A 20,241-nucleotide genomic window follows, 5' to 3' on the forward strand; every position below is an offset into this window, starting at 1 on the left:
TCTGAATATGGATTTTCAATAGTTTGCCAGTCCTACTCAAGGCCAGCGAAATTATGTCATTTACATTCTCAGATATACTCACCTAATCCTTACAGTTTGCAACCCTTAAAAATCTCTTAATTGGCTTTAGCCGACGGGGTTGCCTGATAGAAATAGAGTGTACACAATATTTGAAAATAACTCTTCTGTCAATGGTTTTACCCTAAAAGAAGGAAGATGTGGTTTCACATTTCCTTTTCCCTTCCATTTTCTAGCACACCCACCCCTCCTCCTCACCCTAGCTGATTGGGAAATGGTATCTAAGTGGTCAAAAGTCCAGTTTCTGTAGCCATGTCCCTGATTCCATCATGATTGGGACGGAAGACAACTCCCTTGTCTCAGGAATGCGTGTATGATGTATGTGGTTAACCAATGCTGGCTGCTCAAATGGGGCTGTGTTTGTGTAAGCCAGCTGTTTAAAATTCATAAAAACAGACTTAAAGACCATTCACAGAACGACTGATGGTCAGATATGCGCAATCTCCAGAACACCAGAAAGTGAGCCTCAAACGGTCTATTCAAAACCACTTGGGGAACTACAGAGAAAGAAAAGGGACAGACATGAGTTTCCACTTCTCAATCTCTTGAGGTGCATTCGAAACATAGTAGTAACTGGGTTACTGGTCTAGGCGAAAGTGTAAATAGGAATTTCTGTTCTTGCCAGTAAATGGGTTACTTTGATCATATTCTTCACTTTATTCTTGAGACTGTTCCACACCTGTCTGAAGAGCTTTGTTGAGTTTTCATAACACTACCATGTAGAAGAGAACTACCTATTTTAGAGCTGTAAGGGTTGTTAGAGAAAATTTCCAACTCATCATTTTTACAAGAACCTGGAGCTAAGAAAGGTTAGGGGAGGTGAGCACTGGGCCTGTGTTTAGTCTGCCTGTGCCTCAGTGTTCCCATCTATAAAGTGGTGATTAATGGATTCATTAAATCATCAAAGTTATTGAATGCCTGCTAGGTTATGGGTGTTTGGGATGAATAAAATATGATGACCCTCCCCTGAAGGGGGGAGAAACTGTAACAGACGATGACAGTGCCAGCAGAGGATGGCAGGCCCCAGGTGAGGTGGAAGCGCAGGGAAGCAGTGCCTAAACCCAGTCTGGGCGCGGGGCTCCCGGCCAGAAGAACTCTGCAGCTGAATCCAAACAATGAAGAACTGTGTTCCCTGGAGAAAGGGCAGAAGGGGCAAAGGTGGCCTGCCCTCTCTTTAGAATTCTTGTGAAAATAAGATACCGCATGTGAAGGTGCTTTGTAATCGGCAAACCGCGGCCCAGATGTGAGCTACGAGGTTATTACGTGACGGGACCAAGGCCACCCATGGCTGATGCCTTATAGAATCCAGCCTGTCTTTGAGCTACTCATTCTCTTCCATTGCTTCCCCCGTATGTATATATCTAGACATTTCCATGAACCCGAGTGAATTTTGATACACCAAAAGACATCCCATGAAGGGCAGACTCCTGCAGCACCTACCTGGCAAGCAGTAGCTCTGTACCTTGACTATGCGTTAGAATCACCCCAGATGTACCCTGGTTGGACACAGGATCTCCAGGTGGGGGCTCAGGCATCAGTATGTTTGATGCTTCCCAGGTATTTCTAGTGTGCAGTCAAGTTTTGAGAACCCCATTTATTGCAAAACCAAGAATGGATGGCACACTCCCACACATAGAAAGTTCCTCAGTCACTTCTGGTTTATACACCTTAGAGAAGACGCCAGATAACGTGAGATCCCTCTGTAATGTGGTTCTTTTAGGAAAACAGATTTACCCTCTGAATGGTGGCTGGCCTGGATTAATATTAATCTGTCTTTCTGAAGATACACAGGCGGATAGGGGAGTGGAGGGTACCCAGAAGTATGACGGGTGGCAGAGAACAGACTGTCCAGACTGAAAATGCTCCGCAGAGAAACCATAAAATAGATAATGTGCAGATTACAGGGGAGAGAGCACATCTGGAGGGATGCAGGCATGAATAAGCTATTTAGGTGGATTTCTGTTCAACAAAAGTACTAATGCGCTTCTTGCAATCCTTTGAAACTGATGACAGAGGTGTAACAGGGTCGGCTCACAACCACTCTTCTTTATGTTTCTAGTTCATTTAATAATATAGGAAGGCCTATGTAAAACAAGAACTTTAAAGATATCAGATATACCTGGCAGATGCTGCCGAAAATGAAGCCATAAAATGCTTCTTTATGTGATGAAAAAGTCCAAAAGAAAATTAAGACTTGGGGAAAAGACAACAGCCACCTCCTCTACCACATATCAAAGGGCTATGTGATGACAGAGCTGTCGTCCTTTCAGCAACATAGCTGGTCTTGCCCCTCCTCTGTGTCCTCGCTACTCAAAGTGAGGTGTGCAAACGAGCAGCATTGAGAGTTTGTGAGAACAAGCAAAACGTCACCACCCACCAGACCCGGCGTCTACACATTAACAAGATCCCCCAGGAGACTCGCTTGCACATTAATGTTTGAGAAGCCACCGGTCAACACTGTGCAAGTAGCCGCGTTCTGGACCGTCCATCGCGTCCATGTGGGAGCATGATCAGAGGCCAGATGTTCTTTAGGGTCCATTTAATTTCAAGTATTTCCCCCACGCCAGTTGGAACGTCTTATTATTTCCCAGATCTGAGGAACCCCAAATCATCCTTCAAGCTTGCCCTCCAATGTAACCCCTTCTTGGGAAGCCTCTCAAACACCCCCTAAACTGAGTTAGTAATTCCAGTAATTCCCTTCTCTGTGCTCCCACACCTTCACCACTTCAGGCTTGTCTCCATTCATTCACTCACCCACCCAGGGAGCAACTACTCCCACTTAGATTCCACTAATAGTAATCAGACAATAAGCTTCAGCTATTCTGTCAGCCCCGGAGCAGTGGTGAGCAGGATAGGCACGGTCCCTCCTCAGGAAGCTTCCAGGCGCATGGAGCAGTACAACCCTCTGACAAATAAATGAAGGGTTATGCTATCTATAATGAGCACAAGGAAAAGGGCCGAGGGCATACCCCGGGACAGACCTAGTTTAATTAGGGTGGTCAGAGAATGCTCTGAGGAAATGACACGTGAGCTGAAAAGCAAAAGATCAGGGGAAGAGCTTGTCAGGCGAGAAAGCAACTGATGTGTACTCCTAGGACAGGAAATGGCGTGTCATGCTCCAGAAACTGAAGCAGGACAAGAATGGAACTGCAGGGAGGAAGCAGAGGTCAGAGCAGGCTGGGCCTGAAAGGAGGGAAATGTTGTTATAACTGCAATGATGACAGAGTTTGCAGCTGGGTGTGGATGCACTCCAGGATCAGATTGGCTGCTCTGGGTGGAAATGGAGACATCAGTTAGGAGAATCCTGGGGTGGTCCAGGAGAGGGAGGGTGGTGGCCTGAACTAAGGGGACGGTAGAGGAGATGATCAGGTAGATTCAAGATCTTCTGAGGTAGCAGCAACAACAGATCTCGAGATAGACTGGAAATGGAGGGCAAGGTGGTGAAGTTTGGGAGAAAAGGGGGTCACAGTTCAAGGCCAAGTGTCTGGCTTAAGCACCAGCTAGAGAGGAGTCATCTTCTAAACTGGTTGGGGGTTCACTGCTGGATGTGCTGTGTCTGGGGTGCTCTGGAGATACACAAGTGGAGATAACAGGCTGGTAGAAAGAAAAAGCTGGCTACAGTGTGCATTCAGCAGGAATTAGCACACTGATAGTATTGAAAGCCACAGAGATGGAGGACATAACCTCAGAAAGTAAGAAGTGGCCTGGGACTCAGTCCTGAAGGACCCCAGCATTTAAGATGAAGGACCCCAGCATTTAAGTCTATAGTTTAGAGCAGCCATTTCTCAGCCTCGGTGCTACTGACATCTTGGGTGCTGGGGGCGGGGGAGGGCTTTCCTGTGCATTACAGGATGTTTCGCAGCATCCCTGGCTTCTACCATCAAACGATAGCAGCATAGCAGCACCTCCTGAGTTGTGACAACCCAAAATGTTCCCTGGAGGCCAAAATCGTCTCTGGTGGATTAGGTTAGAAATACTTTTGCAAAATCTTTAATAAACGTGGTACCTGTCTTCTGTCCCAAAAAATTTCATAGCCAACCCAGGATAAGAGTTCCACAAATCATTTCAATTTTCTCATGTTCTGGTTTTGTGGACAAGCACCTAAAATTGATTGAATAAAACCAGTCCTAGTACAAAGCTTGACTTTGCTCCATCTAAGAGGAAACCATTGTAGTTATTCTAACCCCAAAATACCCTCAAGATCTTGAAAGGTCTTTTTCTTTATTGTCTGTTGACAATAACATAAACCCAAACCAGAACACTGAGTAAATATAAGCATTGGTTGTTTTTCCCTTGTGTACAAATATTTTATAGTTCAGAGTTATAGAATGGTCTGGAAGTTTCCAAGAAAAAGAAAGATCTCTAACCTGGGATAAGGTATCACAAGAGTCTGCTTTTCCCAAGTACGAGCGAACTAAAAATAATCCCTGGTGTTTTGTGGTATTTGCAAAGCATGGCAATATGCACCAAAAGTTGGCGCAAAAATCTTGAAATATCTATTTTCATTTGTGACTATTTTACTAAGTATTAAGTTCCAAGAACTAGGTTATTCTCCTCTGGCATCTTACCGAAGGAATGAAAGCCATAAAGCTTACTTGATCAGGCCATGGTCGGTTCTTTTTATCATACAACCAACTTCAATGCCTTCTCTCATAGAATATCTTTCAACAACGGCAGTTAAAGCCAGTGACTGTGAGTGGAAAAAGGCATGCTTCTGACTCCACTGCTTAATACGTGATTGTAGAACAGCTACTACAATTTAAGCACTGTGCTGGAGACCGGGCTACATTAATGAACCCTAAAAAGGTGCTCTTCTCACCAAGGTGCAACCTAGTCTAGACAGACAAACACAGTTCAGGAATGGCACACCCCTGGGTCCACATCTGTCCTGCTTCTCACCTGCTTAAGGTGAGGTTACTAAGGAATCCTGACATACCCTTCGCTGGGGTGGCTGGACACTATGCTGCAATCCTACTCATCAAAAACCTCTAGGCCAGTGGTTGTCAACCTGGAACAGGCATCAGAGTCATCTGAAGCTGTGTTCAGACACAGACTGTTGGGTCCAACCCCTGAGTGTCTGATTCAGTAAGTCTCGAGGGGGGCCCCAAGATGCTGCTGGTCCAGAGACCATACTTTGAAAACCAGTGTCTAGGCTACCACTAGTAAATGAACCAAGTTAGCTCAAGAAATAGAAGCTAGCTACCATCTCTGAGTTGGCATGATCCAAGCTGGCACAGAGAGCCACCAGAACAAGGGAGTGGCCCCCTCGCTATGACCTAGGATGGAGGGAGGAAGGGTGGTAAGGGTGGAGGATCAGAACATCTTCCAGGAGGAAGTAGCACCTGGTCAGCAGGTACAGGGGGGAGGGCAAAGAGCCAATGCAGAGACCCTGAAACAGAGAGAGCGTGCTCTGTCCCAACAGAACTCTAGGTAACAAGGGAAGTGACATTTGATATCAGGCAAAGTTAGCAGAAGTAAGTGCACCATTAACCTCAGGAATGAAAACATTCCTTCTACTGAAAGCATTTTATGATCAAATACGGTCGGCCCTCCATATCCCTAGGTTTCACACCCATGAATTCAATAACCAGTGATCAAAAATATATTTTTTTAAATCTCAGAAAGTTCCAAAGAGCAAAACTTGAATTTGCCACATGCCAAGCACTAACGCTGAATCTACCCAAATGAAGTGAATGAAGTGCCACCCTGCTGTGGCCTATATGCAAACACTACACCATTTTATATAGGGGACTTGAGCATCTACAAATTTTGGTATCCACAGGGGGTCCTGGAACCAATCCCATGCAGATCCCGAGGGTCCACTCTATTTCATTGTCATCCTTTTTCTTTTTGCACTGAATGCTTTCCTCCTCAAACAACAGCCCACACTTTAAAAGAGTGTATTACAATGCCAGGATTATGAAATAGTAATAACCCTGACATTTTAATATCACTAAGGATATGTGCACACGTGGGGTGCTCTGTTAAAAGTAGTGCCTGCAACAGTCCAGGAAATGAGCCAAGAAAAAAAAAATCTCAGGATCACCTTTTAAGTGGAAACTGACTGGGACAGAGGTAGGGGAGGGATGGATCCAGTACACTAAACATAAACAAGGATGTTAGAGCTGGGAATTTTGCTGGTTACCTCCTAAACTAAGCCCCTTCATTTCAATAATGAAATGTGGCCTTCGAAAGGTTCAGTGAAAACTAGGAATTCCAAAACATGTTAAAGGAAGTTTTTCAAAAAATCAAGATTTGCTTGAGTACAAAGGACAGGTACTATCATCTTTGTCTAGTAAGAGGGGTTAAAATACAGCCAGATACGGAAGATAACACTGACTTTGAATATGTTGCGACAGAAACATGATCTGTAACAACTTACAGCTTAGTCAAATTCTGAAGATTACCAGTACTGCCAACAGGACGTTAAAAGAGAAATGTTATTTGAAAGATTTGAAGTATTCAAATATAAAATTTTGAAGACAATAAACGTGATATTAATATTAAGTTCTAAGGGTACTCTGGACTGGAAATCATTGTGCAATGCCTAAGACAACATAGTAAAACGAAATTTTACTAGCAAGTAAAATGTACTTTAGTTCTTGCAACAGTCACCAACCTTAGTCCTGTGCCAAGTGCAATTAAAGCCATATTATACTTACTGATTTCCTTATGATACATGCAAAGGATCCTATATAAGACGACATAACTTCATCTGAGAAAAAGTGAGCATAAAATCCCATCTAGAACGCTGAAGCTGGGTAGCACGGGGTACACCATGGATTTCCTCTCGTCATTCTGGCTTGGTCCTTGCCATGAGTTGCTTTTTCAAAACTGGCTCTGAGTGCCTTATTGACTACACAGCTTATGGATTTTCAACTTAAAAAAAAAGAGTCTTGTCATTTAAAAATGCTCTAAATTTTGTCAAACCTCAGTGATCAGGTACACAAATGTTGGTATAATTCTATTTTTCTAAAGATTTATAATCTCTCAAAATAGAGGGAAGAAAACCTTTAAAGTAAAAAAGCCTCATTTGAAATTTTATAAACTTTCTCAAGGGACGTGTAGTATTCATTGTGTAGATGTAAACATACTTTATAAAAGTGAATATAGAATGACCAAAACAGAACCCACTGTACTTATCTGTCCTCAGAAAACTGTATGTTTCATTGACTTCTTAATTTACAATGCTTGAAATTATGTATACCATGTATATTTGAAAGTTGGAATTTTATGGCCAATGAGACCACAGAAAGTCATGGAATGACAGTGGAAGGATAACCTATAAAACATCAGGGCCACGATTGGAAGCATAAGGAAATGGGAACTTAGAAAATGAACTGAAGATCTCTGAACTTAGTTGGGAAGAGTGTCTTAGCCCAGTCCCAGCCATTGATTATGCATCTAAACCCTTGCGTTTCTCATCTGTTCCATGGGGATCATATCTGTCCTAACAACCCTCAAATGAAAAGATTTGAAATGTATGAAGTGGTCTCAAAACATCAAGCACTGTTATTACTAACCAAGGTCAAAGAACTGGTGAGTGACTTGGCCAGATCTGGCATTGTCTGAACCCAGGACCTGTGTGCCAATACCAGACTGCTGTTTATTACAAATTATGAATATTCCTTAAAGACCAGGAGAATTAACACAACAGCCATTTTGAGAGACTAGGAAATAAATCTTCTTTCACTCCCACGCCCCAGTTTTTAAAAATGCATAGACGATCCAGGAGTTGTCAAATGGAGCTTAAATACACAGATAGTCCTCAAACTACAAACAGGTCTATATTCCAAAAGTTCATTTCTGGGTAGTGCTACCAAATAAAATATAGGACACACAGGTAAATTTGAAGTTCAGACAAACAATAAATAATTTTTAGTATAAGTATGTCCCAAATATTGCACGGGACATGCTTATGTTAAAAAAAAATTATTTGTTGTTTATCTGTGATTCAGATTTCACTCTGTGCCCTGTATTTTTATTTGCTAACCTATTTATGGATCATTTGTACTGTTTTTCCAAATATCAGCTGCGAGGTCCGGGAAAGAACCCTCATCATGGGAGTCTGGAAACCTGAGTTCAATTTCTGGTTTTGTCCATTACTAGTTCTGAGACCTCAGGCAAGTTATAGTTCCTTCACTTGCAAAAAGAGGCCGGTAAATACACACACCACATGACTGAGTGGATAAATACTACATGGGGAAAGCACAGGATTTTGCCAGCAAAGGCAGCACCATTTTGTCATATTACCCTATACACGCTGTTAGGGTGATTTGTTTTTTAGGTGAGGCCTCACAAGCCAATTCAAATACCCTATTTGCCATGAGAAATTGCCTGGCTTTAGTGAGTTCCCGTTACATACAAACTGGCCATTTCCTGCATCTGATAAACATTCTCAGCTGTGTGCGGTGGTCCAGTCTATTAGACAATACCAAGTCAGCTTTCCACTGTCCTCTTCCTCCAGAAGGCAGGGCGTACGCATTTACACAAGTGCTTCTGGGGGTGGGGGCTCAAATTTAAATGCTTTATTGCTCAACAAATAGTTAAATGTCTGATTCCACAAAATCTGTCAAAATGTAAAGGTTGACCCTAAGGATAGGAAGCACTTTGTTTCCTAAGTTTCCCCAGTGTCCCTGTGGAGCTCTTCAAACCCAAGTCCATACTGCCAGTTCTGAAGGTTTCACTTCCAGTTCTGAAGGTTTCGTGTCTCCAGCCAGGAGTTCTGAATCTGTCAAAGCCTGACCTCTAGCCACTCCTGGGTGTCCCAGAAACTGCAACTTAGCATGACCAAAGCTAAATTCTTAATCCTCCAGCCTGGTCCTCTGTCTCTGACACCATTACCTTCAGCCGCTTAGGTTAAGAAAGTTGAAAATCACTTGGCACTTGCCTTCTAGGAGGTCCTCAACTCCAATGTCTCACCAAGACCAAGATTCCACTTCCAATTCTGAAGTCCCTACCCTCCATTTCTTATTCCCATTCCTGTCACGCTGGCCACGCCCCCATCATCGCTTGCAGCAGCCTCCTGGCTGGTCTCCTCCCCAGCAACCCATTCTCCACATCATAGCCTGACTTAGCAACTGAAACCAGAAATCAAACCTGCTCACTCCACGGCTTAAAAACACATTCATGCCCTCCTATCAGCTTGGTCCCTGCCTACCCCTCATTCCGTACTTCTTGGAGCCACCATCACTCCCTTCTCAGCTCCCGAGACACAGCACTAAGCTCTCAGCACAGAGCTTCTGCAGATGCTCTTCCCATTGGCTCCACCAAGCGCAGGCCTGATGGGTGACCGCTTATCCTATCCTTCAGGTCACAACTTAAGTATAATTTCCTCCAAGAGACCCTCCTGAGCTCCTTTTTATTGTGGTAAAATATACACAACATAAAATTTACCATTTTAGCCATTTTTAAGTGGACAGCTCAGTGGTATTAAGAACATTCACACTGTTGTACAACCGTCACCACCACCCATTTCCAGAAGTTTTTCATCCTCCCAATCTGAAACTCTGTCCTCATTAAACAATAACTCCCCATTGCCCCTCTCCTTGGCCCTGGTAACCCCTGTTCTACTTCGTCTCTGTGATTTTGTCTATTTATTCTAAGGACTCATATAAGTGGAATCGTACAATATTTGTCCTTTTGTATCTCGCCGTCATCAGGAAGCATAAGGTCCTTGAGGTTCATCCGCGTTGTAGCATGTGTCAGTCTTCCTTTTTAAGACTGAATAACACTCCATTGTAGGCATACACCACACTTTGTTTCTCCAGTCTTCCCTCAAAGGCCATTTGGGTTCCTCTAGGGCCATTTTAAAGTAAGTTCTCATTATTCTCTTAGTAACGTCTTATTATCCTTTAAGTGCTTATCATAGATTGTAATTCTAACGTCAGCTTGTTTCACATCTCTTTTGTCCAATATTCTGTTTAATATCTACTCCTGCCACCGCAACCCCACCCAGCAACCCTGTATACTCCACACGAGGGGGAGGACCATGTCTGTTTTATTCATTCCTGTATTAATCACTAGTCCCTGGCACAGGGCCTGCAGTGTAATACGTATTTAATAAATAATTGTTGAATCCCTGAATGAAAGAAAATCATTTGGCCACCAGAAAGCCACTAGTCTTTAGATTCACTGGCAATTTCCATGGACTTTGTACTCAACTGTGAAAAAGAAAACAAATTCATGCGTGCGTGCGTACACACACACATTTAGCTTTCTGGGCACAACCAATTCCCTTTATAATGTGTCAGTCTATTTGTGACGAGCACACCTTTCCATTTCCTGTGTTCTTTTCAAAAATGCATCATGTGTTGGATGAAAAAGGTGAAGGGATTAAAAAGTACAAATTGGTAGTTACAAAATAGTGACAGGAATGTAAAGTACAGTATAGGGAATATAGTCAATAATATTGTAATAACTATGTATACTGGGTATTGGACTGATCAGAGGGAATCATTCTGTAAATTATATAGAGGTCTAGCCACTATGCCGTACACCTGAAACTAACATAAAATATTGAATGTCAACTGTAATTGAAAAAAAAGAACACAACATGTGCAAAAATAACGTCAGTATTCGGCAATATAGAGAAATTAAGTAGGTATTGATAAATGCTACCACATGGTTGGTAGAGTGCAGTGCTCTTAACAACAAGGTGGCCGGTTCGATCCCCACATGGGCCACTGTGAGCTGCACCCTCCACAACTAGATTGAAACAACTACTTGACTTGGAGCTGATGGGTCCTGGAAAAACACACTTAAAATAAATAAAATTTAAAAAATAAAAATAAATGCTACCACATGGATAAACCTGAAAAACATTATGCTAAGTAAGTCAATCACAGAAGACCACATATTGTATGATTCCACTTATATAAACTGTCTAGAGTAGGCAAATCCAGAGTCAGAAAGTAGATTAGAGGTTGCCAGGAGCTGAGGGCAGAAGGGAATACGAGCGACAACTAAAGGCTACAGGATATCTTTTTTGGGGTGCTGAAAAGTTTCTCAAATAGACTGTGGTGATGGCTGTACAACTCTAAATATACTACAAACCATGGAATTGTACACTTTAAAGGGATGAACTGTATGGTATATGAATTATATCTCAATACAGCTGTTTGTAAAAGACAGCATATGTGTATTGAGATGCGGGCGGCCGGCCTGTCTATTGGAGGGTAGGGAAGAGCTTGCCTTCCCAATTAGATAATGCACCGCACAGGGGAGGAAGGGAGCAGAGCCTTGCCAGCACCTTTGGCAGCAGACCTGGAGGGGCAGCGTTTTCTCTTGCAGGGGAGGCCTCCTTGCCCCAAGTACCCTGTGGGTTACAGACCATCTTCCTTCCAATACCAGTAAGGCTTCTGCTTCATGCAAATCCTCTCCTCTTTCTAACACCACCCCTCTCCGCCACCAAAGGAGGAAGACACGATCTGCTGATAAACACAGTTCAAGTTCTCTGAACCAAAACTTATACAAATACACATATTTCGGAAGGGCCTCTTTATAACCTATTATGAGTGATCTGAACACAGTCCCACTGAATTTACAGCATTTGGAAACTCAGATTTTCGTCAGCCCCCCAGGCTCTGCCAAGGAAGTTATCTTTGGCTTTTCTTTCTCTCACACCTCACATCCAAGCTGTCTGGAAATCCTGTTGGCTCTACCTTTAAAATATATCCACAACCTTCTCTCTCTCTCTCAGACATCTCACCTGGGTCCAGGCCTCCTAAATGGTCTCCACACAGCAATCAGAAGGACCCTTTGAAAACTCAAGTCAGATCACAGATCTCGCTTCTCCAATGCGCAACACCCTGCACTGACACCATGCCCTGGCCATTTTGCACAAAGTCAAAGAGTCAAAGTCCTTACCAGCCTTAGGAAGCCCTGCACAAGGAGGCTCCCCTACCTCTCTGCGCTCGTCTTCTCCTGCCGCGCCAACCCAGGTATGATGAACAGCCTACTACCTGTTCATCAGATTTCAGAGGAGCCAGGCATGCCCATGTTAGGGCCTCTGCACCAAGACGTCTGTCCTCTGCCTGGACACTCTTCCCTCATCAGTCTTTTCTTCAGTGTCATCTCCTCCACTCTACAACTGCATCCTGATGCCTGGGTCCCCAATCCCTTTACCCTGCTCAGATTTCTCTTTTTATCCCATGTAGCACTTATCTTCAAACATACCATAGAATCTATTTATTATCTTCATTCTTTACCGTCTCTTCCCTCCTAGAATGTGAGCTCCTTGAGGGCAGGCTCTTACCTCCTTGATTCACTGACAGGTGCCAAGTGCCTGGCACACAGGATATGCTTCATAAGCATCTGTTGACCGTGGGGCTGGCTAAGTGAGGCCTCTGTTTGTTGCAGACATTGTAAAGCTAAAGAGGCGGGTACACTCTGCGGAATGACTGAGGAGACAGGAAGTTCCCGAGGAGTTAACTTCTTCGGCCATTCAAGCTAGAACTCAGGAAATGAGACCAATAGTTAACTAAGAGTTCAGGGCCTGAGCAAACTTTCTTCAGTTTTAAAAAGTGTTCGTCCAAGTAATCGCAAAGACACGTTGGATGTGACTTATGTCACCACTCACACAGTCTGAGGTTCTCAAACTGACTCTAAGAATTTTCACTATGTTTCTCTATGTAAGAGGGAAAGCCTAAGACTGATTAAAAAAAAAAAATTCTCAATGATCTTAATCAAGTTGAGCTAGAGGAAGTATCAAACCTCTGAGAGATTAGCCATGTTACAGCACCCTTTTTCTGGCTGTGACTAGCATTGCATAGGAAGGTGGAATGATACCCAAGGACGGTGACATTTGGGGCTGGTTTGAAGACGTTTTTTTTTCTTACTTAAAAACAAAACAAAACAAAACAAAAACCCTGCTAAAAGTAAACATGCAAATCCTTATTTGGGCTAATTTTCAGGGCACAGTATGAACATCCACTCATATGGGACTGTATTGTTGTCTAGAAAATATAGATTAAGATGTCTGTAACATAGACTGACATCAATATAGAAAGTCTTCTGGTTTTTATCCTGCTCCCCATACAAACCCATTATTATGACACAGATGCAACATTGGACTGTTCTGCCACTTTATAGTCTGTAACTTGCCTTAAAGCTCATGTTGAAAACCTTGGTTTCTACCCTAAGGTAAAAAACAATCTGACTTTTAAGTATTCAATTTTTTAAACATTTAAAAATCAGTTTTTCTCACATTCTAACCCTCCCTCCATCAAAAACAAAAAAAGTAGTTATTTTCATTTAAGTCAATTCTGGAGGAAAGTTAAGGATTTTTTTTCTCCACGACAGAAGTCCTTTCCAGAAGGCAGCTTTGGTCTGCCGAGGTCTCCAGGTCGTGGAGCCAGGTCTCCTGAGGTTTTACGCCGGCCCTGGCACAGAGCAGTGTCAGCCACACCACAGCCAGTTGGGTGATGGAATGCCAAAGGACTACCAGCTTTGTAAGAGCAGCTGCAGGTGAAAAGGAGAAGTGTGTGGCTGCTCTTCACGTGTCTTCACCACAACCATCCTCCCGGCAGTTCCCCGAGTTCTTATCTCCAAATTATTTTGGAGTAAAGTGTGGTATTAAGTACTACATGTCTCTGCCCCTCTTAACCACTTTCTATGAAACAGAAATCTCACAAAACTGAATAAGATCTCAAAACCCACAGTGAACAGGTGCTCCTTTGCCCATGTTCATAGTAGCACAATTCACAATAGCCAAAGGTGGACACAACCCAAGTATGCATCGACAGATAAATGGGTAAAGAAAATGTAGTTTATACCTACCCATGGACTATTATTCAGCCTTGCAAAGGAAGTGGAAGGAAATTCTGACACAGGCTATGACATGGATTAATCTCGAGGACATTATGCTGAATAAAATAAGCCAATCACAAAAGGACAAATACTGCATGATTCCACTTATGTAAGGTACCTTAGAATAGCCAAATTCATAGAGACAAATAGAACAGAGGTTCTCAGGGGCTGAGGGGAAGGAGAAATAGGAAGTTAGTGTTGAATGGGTACAGAGTTTCCATCTGGAATGATCAAAAAGTTCTGGAGATGGACAGTGGTGATAGTTGTACGACATTGTGAATGTGCTTAATGTCACTGAAGTCACATTTTAAAATGGCTAAAATGGTAAATTTCCTAAATATTTTATCACAATTAAGAAACCCCCACGAAATAAACTTCTGCACTAAGGAGAGATCATGGAAAACCTTTCTCCTCCCAAAGTTGTTCTGGTGCTAAAACCAAGAGTATATTTTCACTTAATTCTCACAATCTCTGTAGACTGATAAACCCCACACTTAGTTTCACTGTTTTATCAAAAATTCTGGAGACTTAGAGGCCCACAAAAATTCTTAGTGCCTGGTTTAGAGGCTCTCACATTTATTTCCAATATGGCGGTTGGGCCAATATTTTCCAGCATGAAATGTACAAAACCTGACACATCCATCTCCCCACATGAGTGAATATTTAAATCACTCAAGTCAAATGATTATCTATTTTCTTATAAAGAATATGAAATGTTTTTTTCTGGGTCCACAGATCACATACAGGTTTCAGAGAATGGTCTCAGTAGTTCACTGTGTCCCAAGAAGACAGAGTAAGGATTTGGATACAAGTCTTCTCACACTTTATAAAATCAGTAACACATCCAACCCATGGACGCTTTCCCAAACAACAAGGATGGACGGCTAGAGGCTGTGTGTAAGGATAGTGGATAGTGCTTGGTGCCTGAGGCGTACCAATGAGGATATTCCAGCTCAACTCAATTTGAGTAAAGGTTAGAAAACTGATTTCAAACTGCCTGCACAAAATCAAACAAACCTCAACCCTGGTGGAACAAAAGCCACTCAGTAAAGAGACAAAGCCATAAACGACAGCCCTGTAAATAAAGACCAAAGCTCCCAGCCAAAGGTCAGGCTACACATGGACTCCATACAGACGTGCCAGGTTTCTCAGTCACGCTGTGGGGAGGTGGCTGTCACCACGGAAGGACTGCTCCAGAACAAGGGTGACTTCCATCTCCCCAGGAGTCAGTGGGCTTCCCACCATGACCTCCACAGCGTCCAGCTCAGCGCTCCCTTATTAAATGCAAAGTCACTCGACTTGGAGACTGATAGTGAAACACACAGCTTCAGGGCTGGAAGTGGCCTGGGCCATCCTCCAGGGTCTAATGCAACAAACTCTCCTCGCAGAGAGGGACAATGTCCAGAGCAGGGAGAGAGAGAACACTTGATCTACTTTCTTACCAAAGAAGAAAAAAAAACCAAAACAAAAACCCCACAGCTCAGGCCCTCTGAAAACCTCACAAGCCTCCATGAAGCAGGGAGGTAAGCCCCAGCATAGCGCCTGGGGAGAAGATGCTCAAGCCATTTTAAAAATCAATGACTGAATGAATAAATGGGATTGTACCAAGGGTCTGTCAGCGACACTTACCAGGTGCCACTGCTAAGAAACCATATGGAGAGCACAGATCCTTTAAAGAAGGCTCAAGGTTCAGAAACACCTGAATTTTGAACAGGAAAAATTTAGAAATACAAAACAAAACCGAAAAAATAAATTGGGAGTATGGAGGCTGAGGGCGAGGGAAGATAGACAGGAAGTGGGGGTTAAAGGAGACATAGCAGCACTCAGTGTGTCTCAAGGGCTTCCACTGTGCAGAAGGAAGAGCACCCAGGTGACAGCAGCCAGGGACCCACATGGCTGTGACTGAGTGGGCATGTCCCTAGGTCACTAGCACCCCAGTTCTTTGTGCCACCCCAGACGCCCGTGCTCCAGAATTCAAGCCTTGGATCTGGAGGTTCAGAACCTCACCCTTATCTAGGGGACTTTCTTGCCAGTGCCTGATGCAAATAGGCACCTATGTTTGCTAAATAAATGCTAACATATAAGAGATCCCTGCTTCCTACACAGTCTAGGACAAAGGCAATGAATTGCGGGAGGAGCGATAAATATTTACTGAGCAATATCAACAACACAACAGTAATGACTACTGTTTGTGGAACTCTGCGCTAAGCCCTTTTAGCTAAATTCTTTCATTGGAAACTCAACAAACAACCCTATGAGGTACTGCTGTTGTTATTTCATTTTACAGTATGGAAATTGAAGCTATAGGGAGTAAGTAACTTGCTCTAGGTTTTACAGCTAGGAAGTGGTGAGGCCTGGATTCCAAGGTAGGTCAAAGGAATCCAAAGAGTACGACTAACCTCTTCTTACTGCCACCTCTGGGGTCAGTATGCGCAGGGACCAGTTATCAAACATACTAGTTCCCATTGGGCATGGTTTCGGCAACAATTTATTTTAAAATGCAATGCATTTAGAAATGTTAGAAACAGTATTTATATGTTCCAAAATGACCAGATAATAAAAATTTGTTTTCTGAGAAAACAGTGAGAAACAAGACTGTTGTGCTTGTATGTGTGTGTGTGTGTGTGTGTGTGTGTGTATGCAATCTCAACTCTTCCTCCATAATGCCAGGTCTTGAGTGACATAGGACTTCAAAAGATCTTAGACTAGGCATTATTTTTACCTGGGCACAGGGTGGCTATTCAGGAGTAACTTGGTTAACAGAAGAAAGAAGAATAAGCTATCTTTTTGTGTGTTATTAAAATTCTTTTTGCAGCAAATTAATTTTTCTTATCTTAATAAGGTAACAAAACACCTACAGACATGAATACAATTAATTTAACTGAATGATGCCAACAACCAGACCTGAAAAATCACAAGATACCTAAAGACATCGCAAAGAAAAACTTCCTAAGAAATTAATCTAGACGCAAATATAGAAGCAAATTCTAAAATTAAGTCCTAAGAAACCTAAACATCACCTCTCTGTAGAGATATGGGTCATGAATGGGCCCCATAAAACTCGTTCTACTACCTAAAAAGCAAATTCATCTGCATTCATAAGAGCATAGGCTTGGGCGGCTGGGCGGCTCAGTTGGTTAAAGTGCAAGTTCTGAACAACAGGGCTGCTAGTTTGATTTCCACATGGGCCAGTGAGCTGCGCCCTCCACAACTAGATTGAAGGACAACGACTTGGAGCTGATGGGCCCTGGAGAAACACACTGTTCCCCAATAAAAAAAAAAAAAAAGTCTTTAATCCTTTGGGAAAAAAAGAGCATAGGCTTCTTTTACAATGATTGAAACTAAAGAGAAAAGGTGACTAATAGATTAAAATCTCTCTGGAATGGGTTATAACGGTCACCAGGATTCCATGAGTGCTGTTTATGAAAAACAAAATGGAATTGAGATTAGTAAGGCAATACACTATTTAAAATATACCAACTACCTAGACATCATACTAATTTTAAAAATGTCAGTTTAAGAAAGAAAACAAGAAAACATATGGATCAGGCACCTGTTCTCTCATTTAATTCTCTCAACCCAAGCAGGCTAATAATTATCTTTTTTTCCCCAGCAAATGAGTAAACTGAGGTTCAGAAATTTTAGGAATTCATCTGAGGTTATACAATTTAAAGAGTAAATAAATATAATAAAAATAAATTGTAAAAATTAAATACAATTTAAGTAAAGGAAATGAAATCTGTGGGAATCTAAATCCATGTTTTCCACTGCTCCTTGCTTTCAAAGGAAGACAGAAGGAAAGAAGGAAGAAAGGAAGGAAGGAAAGAAGGAAGAAAGGAAAGAAGGAAGGAAGAAGGGAATACAGACAGACAGGGAAAGAAACATTTTACAGTCAGATCTGCTCAGTGTCATTAGTGCTAAGATCACAGAGGCTGAAATCCAGATGAAACATGGAACTAGTCCTGAACTTGACTTACACCTGCAGCTTCTTTTCGTTAAGCCATTTGCTTTACCAATCCATTATTTTTAAAGCGTCAGTTATAAAAACTAAAAACAAAACACCGCCCAGTTCTATCACTAACAAGTAGTAAGTGCACACTTGCATGCATTTTCCTTAAAACAAAAACCAGAAGGAAAGCTTGAAAGTAGCCAGAGCTGCTCTCACACAGATGGTTATTTGTGTTCACTAGCATTATCCATATGGGTCTTGTTTGGCCCTCAATAGCAGACATGAAAAATCACTAAAAGTTACCAGAGCACCGGCCACTAGAAAATGGCAAGTGAAAAAAGCTGTTAAGGTTTCTTACCAATTATAAAATTAGGAGGCCTTCACTACATAATGAAAACCATTAAGAGAATTCAGAGGGGTAATTGCAGGCAGACTGACTTCTCCCCAGACAGTAATCAGCTAATAACTATTAATCATCTTTTGCACAGTACATGCATTTATAATAATTTTTCTTTTGTTTTTTGTTTGTTTTTAGGCTTGCAAAAATAGGCCAGAATTAATCAATGGCGTTTTAGGTCTAACACAAAAGTACTCCTGAGACGATGAAAATCAGAACTTCTATTTCACGTTTTGTGTTGTTTCCTCTTTTTATATGCACTTGTATTTACTATCACTGCAGACTTTTTATCACACATCATTTTTCAGTTTCTGTTCCTAGAAGCAGTTAACCTTGGTCCCTAACCTACTGTTTGGCGGGTGAAGTTCAAGCACTTCGCCTACGTTGTCTCCTTTAATTCTCAAGGAGTGGAGAAAGACATTTGAAGGCAATGCAACGTGGAAGATGGGACGGACTCTCTTCTCAAGCCAACAGGGCGGACGGGTTTCCGGGAGGGGAACTCCGCGGCGTCCGGAGCTACCCAAGCAGGACTTGGCGCCCGCCAGAGGCTGCCCCGGCAGGCCGAAAGGGTCGGCTGAGGTTGAGGGGGCGTCACTGGACGGAAATGTGGCCCGGGTCCCCCCTACTTGCGCATGTCCACCCCGCTCTCCCGTTCTGCATCCTCGTCCTACCTCTACAGCTGTCACGATTCTACGTTCCGAGGCTCCCCCCGTGGGGACCAGGCGCTCACACCTCCTGGGAGAAGTTGCGCGGACAGTTCTAGCTTTTCTTTCACTTGGGGAGGGATGGGGACGTGAGAGGTTAGAACACTTGCCATTCTCTGCAACACCACCCACGCCCTACAAGTCGCGATTCAGCACGCATAAACCGAGGAGACAACCCTGGCCATCAAACTGGGAAGGGACGGAGATGGGCTGTAGCAGTCAGTACGATGGGAGCTGGCAGACACGACCCTACAATCACCAAAGTAACCCTTTTCCCCACCACCTCCCAACCTGCGTAAAAGCGCACAGAAGATGTCCAATGGTGCCTGGTCCCGGTGGAGGCGATCTCACGCTCCATCCTTACCCGCAGGTGCGGTCAGGTACATTTGGCCCTAAGGTCTTTTTCGGACGCGTTGGCATCGGCTCCCAAAGGGGGTTCCGGCAGAGCCCGGCCACTGGCGACTTCCAGAGGGGCAGCAGAACACTTTATGGGAAGCCAACGGCCCTTCCCGAGAACCCGCAAGCCCCGCCAGGCTTGACCCTCGAAGCTGAACCCTGGTCATGTGTGTAAGCAAACGAGCGAAGAACCCAAACACCTCCCTCGAGTTCCGTCTCCTCCCAGCAGGTGGTAAAACCCCATGGACCGCTCCACAGTGCTGCTTGCCGGGTCAGCTGTGCTTCCCCATCCCCGAGGCCGCGAAGGCTCCAGGCACCCCCACCCAAATCCCACCCGTGCGGACTCAGGAGCCCGAGGGCGCGGACAGCTGCTGCCACCGCATCCCGGATCCCCAGAGTTCGCTGACACAGGGGCAGTCAGAGGACCCTCCCGGCCGATGAGGAGGGGAAGGTCGGGGGACACTGGCGCCGCGCCCCTGCTTACCTGGCGCTCTCTGGGCCCCGGCTGGGGCATCCGCCGGGTGCGCGCCTCTCCGCGCGCTCGCTGCGCACCTGGCCGCCGCCGCCGCCCGCCCGCCAGCCCGCCCGGCCCCAGCTCTGGCCGCGGCGCTAGCGCTTCATGGCTCACGGGGGCTGGCCCGGGGCTCCGGGAAGCTAGTCCAGTTGGCGGCGGCTCCTCGGGCTCTCGCAACTCGCCAATGGCTCCTCGCCTTTCCCCGCCCCGCGTCCGCGCGCCCTTCCTCTGCGTCCGCCCTTTTCCCTCCGCTCCTCGGGACCGGCCAAACTGGTTTCTCCGCTCCGGGATCGTGCCTCCAGTTTCCCTTCGGCAGCCGCGGCGCACAGCAGGGGCTAGGGGCGGGCCCAGCCGTCCGCTCTCCTTTTGTCCCTCCTGGGGGCGGAGAGGGGCT

General features: G+C 44.2%; 1 protein-coding gene across 2 annotated transcripts in view; it reads right to left on the reverse strand.

The window, feature by feature from the left end:
* ATP8B1 (ATPase phospholipid transporting 8B1) overlaps positions 1–19,928 on the reverse strand; it is a 113,758-nt gene extending 93,830 nt beyond the window's left edge. The window contains exon 1 of one of the 2 annotated variants that reach the window (XM_033087507.1): positions 19,818–19,928. The gene's annotated coding sequence lies outside the window, so the exon portion shown is untranslated. Of the gene's footprint in view, positions 1–19,301; positions 19,400–19,817 lie in introns of those variants that run through there. The other variant, XM_033087508.1, reaches the window with a different exon arrangement.
* Between the last annotated feature and the right edge of the window lie 313 nt (positions 19,929–20,241).

Source organism: Rhinolophus ferrumequinum, chromosome 19 (assembly GCF_004115265.2).
Source record: "Rhinolophus ferrumequinum isolate MPI-CBG mRhiFer1 chromosome 19, mRhiFer1_v1.p, whole genome shotgun sequence".
Classification (NCBI taxonomy): domain Eukaryota; kingdom Metazoa; phylum Chordata; class Mammalia; order Chiroptera; family Rhinolophidae; genus Rhinolophus; species Rhinolophus ferrumequinum.